We start from the raw sequence: 3,467 nt of genomic DNA on the forward strand, positions 1-3,467 counted from the left end.
GGCGAATTTGTAAACTCAATAATATTCATTAAAAATGGCAGCATGATGCATTAAGTTTCCGCTATGCGCAGGGTTCGGGAAGGACTAGACTACAAGAGTCTATTGTACACAGCCTTATCTTGCATTTCTACAAGAGGTTGTTTCCACGACGCGAGCCTATGACCTCCTGGTCACATGACAACAACTTTACCAGTTACGCCAAGTTTCCCCTTCATAAAAAAAATTATTAAATATTTATAAATATATAATTGTAAACCTCATTATTATTGTATATTAACTTGATGTTGCCGTAATAATCCATAAATTTCAGATTCTAAATCCGCAGTTGCCCTAAAAATTAGCTGTATACGTCAGTGACAAGCCATATAACCTTTACCAAAGAGTCCACAAACATCTTTATCATCTGGAATAGGCATATCTTATGAGACCACTTATACGGTTTTCTGATTATCATGCAACTTCCAGGAAGGAGAACTATAGTATAACCAACGAAATAGCAATTGTGGACACATCAAATACAGCCATATTGATATATTAACCTGTAACTGTAAAGCCAATAATTTCACGAGCTCCAAAAAAATTCTATTTTTGTATATATATAATTAATTCTTCTCGTACTCGTTGCCTCAGGTTATTCCCAACAATCAATTATTAACAGTACTATCTTTCACTTTTCTTCTTTTCTTTTCCGAGGCTTCTCAAAAAGAATACTTTTGCATCTGCTCTCTCTCTTTAGGTAAATGTTGAATTGTTAATTTCTGTGACCGATTTATTTAATTAAGTTGTTAGATAATATATACTTTTAACTGCTTAATTATATTATGTCTCACTGTGGTTACGCGTGGACCTGATTCTCATTTATGCAATATGTGTAAATTTTCTTCTTCTTCTTTTTTTCCTTTTTAGAGAACTTAGAACCTCTGTGTGGAATATCTCACATTGGTGGAATAGCATCCTTTTGGTCTCTTTAAATGGTCTTGAGCAACAGTGACGGAGCTACAGCACCGGATGTGGGTTCGGCCGAACCCAGTAACTTTTGTTCATACACTATATTTCACTTAAAAAATTCATTGAATATATATAAATATATAATTTAGAACCCAGTAACTTAAAAGGATTGCAATGCCGAACCCATAAAACTTCAAATTCTGGCTCCGCTAGTCTCATCCCAATACTTGATTTACTTGAATGTTGAGCCTCCATATTATGTTGTCCACGCTCCAGTTGGGAGTGCTGGAGGGGGTATTGGATATTCTATATTCATGAGGATGGAATCCTTTGGTCTTGCACAATGCTCAGCTCCTAAGCTAGCTTATGGGTTGAGTTACGAACATGGACTTTTTTTTTTTTTGCCTACTCTAGTACCATGTTGAATGGCACGACCGACTTATCTAAAAGGTATAAGTTGTTTGATAGAAAAAGACTTTTAATTATTTCATTATATTATGTCTCAACAGGTAAAATTATTGAGGCGAAATCAGCTCTTTCATGCATGGCGGCTGTTGCTCATCTTGAGGATCCTTTTGGTTTTGAGGATTACTTTCCCTCAATGATTGAAACATTGGGTGCAGAAAGGTTTATGATGGAATTATGCAATGGTTTTAGCTTGCTGATGGATGTAAGCATAGGGCTAATAACATTTGAAAGTTTGAAGAGAAACACTACATTAATGGGATTGCATGAATTGAGAGATGATGAGCTTGTTTGTATGTTGGCTGAAGGAGATTTGGATGGAGATGGAGCTCTTAATCAGGTTGAGTTTTGTGAACTCATGTTCAGATTGAGTCCCGGATTGATGGATATATGACGTGAAATCATCCATTGATGCTTGCGTTAGGATAGGTTACAGGAACACGTGCGAAATGCTTCGTGTACCTGGATTATTTATGGATGGATGACTCTGGGACTTACTGGTTTTCGTTTCTAATCCCTATATTTTCTATGTCTATTGTTTTAATGGACTTTAATTTTCTTCACTAGAGTGTAACGTACGGGTTGTAGTTTTGCTAGATTCTGTATTTATATTAGCAAATACATTAAATATGTATTTAATTGCGAATCCAATAACCAAGACAAGCTATGAATTTGATGATAAATTCTGAACTCATAAACTTTAAATTCTGATTCTGCCTTTATTTTTCTTTGTTTATCTTTTCTAGCGGGAGTAATTTGTACTAATATCAAGAGATGCTTGTTGCGGAATATGTTTTAATTGCTCTACCTATTCTAAAATGATAGTCATATATAGTTCATCCAATGATTTCTATTTCATCAGTTGTTGGCGTATTCATAATGGATTTACATTTATATGCAGTGGCGCTGTAAAGAAACGTTACACTATCAGTGTAATTTAATCGATTACAATTGGTTATTACTTTTGTTTTTGGTTGTCGCATCACTTGCTTGGAAGAGTTCTAATTGTTGTATATTAATTCTATCTGTTGGTATAAACAAAACTTGAACTCATTCTTAATATAGCTAGGTAACTAAAACGAGCTATGAGTTTGATGATAAATTCAGAACCCATAAACGAGCTATGAGTTTCATAATAAATTCAAAACCCATAAACTTTAAATCCCGACTCATCTGAATTCAATACTATGTGATGTGAAGCTCATATGTCCTTTACCAATAACCTGAATCCATGAAGTGACTTAAAGTTGAATGCAGTAAATATATCATTACATTACAGAAGAAGATAGGAACTTATGACAAACAACACTTTTGTTTTTGGAAATTCCTCATGACTAGACGTTTAAACTAATAGAACTTGAACAAAAGAAGAAGAATATATAATCTAATAATACATCTAGTGGTATATCTGAATGGGATTGTTATGCAAATAGCCGGCCAGAGTTTATGGTTACTTTTTCTAGTCGGTATATATAGATTGTAAGATTATACACAGTTATATACATAGTAACAGATATTAGTTATACATGAATTATACATATATTATCCATCCGTCAGACTATTTTGCGTTTAACATGTTAGGTGAGATTAATTCTTCTGTAACATCACATCAAAGTGAGGTTGCGGACAATCTGTGGCGGATGCACGTAGGGAGTTGTAAGCACCCACTAACTTTGATCATATTAATAAATTTATATAGGTAACCTTACAAATATTTAGATAAATATTGAGCGAGCACCCATAAGTAAATTCATTTTTCCTTTTCTTTTGAAGTTTTTATCGACGAACACCAATAACTTTAAAATCTTGAATCTGCCACCGCCGACAATGGACATAAAGACTGGTAAAAGCCAGTTCATTGGATAATGCAAGATATCGTTATAGATTATGAGGTTTATTGAAATATGTAAACACGTGAACTTTCTTTATTTTATTCTGCCTTTTTCAACGCCACAAAGATACCTTTTTGGTATAATTAACCATCTATATCTGAAATTTACGACTAGTTCAGATTTCCTAAAAATAAAATAAAAACTTTATATAAATAGTCGGTT

The 3,467-nt window shown here is 33.6% G+C and overlaps 1 long non-coding RNA gene across 1 annotated transcript; it reads left to right on the plus strand.

Annotated features, from left to right (window-relative positions):
- Positions 1–600: 600 nt before the first annotated feature.
- On the plus strand, positions 601–2,111 carry LOC107828961 (uncharacterized). The gene is made up of 2 exons (XR_001657819.2): positions 601–736; positions 1,458–2,111. It is a non-coding gene; the product is annotated as an uncharacterized LOC107828961 (long non-coding RNA).
- Positions 2,112–3,467: the final 1,356 nt, after the last annotated feature.

The sequence above is a fragment of the Nicotiana tabacum genome, chromosome 1 (genome assembly GCF_000715075.1).
Source record: "Nicotiana tabacum cultivar K326 chromosome 1, ASM71507v2, whole genome shotgun sequence".
NCBI lineage: Eukaryota > Viridiplantae > Streptophyta > Magnoliopsida > Solanales > Solanaceae > Nicotiana > Nicotiana tabacum.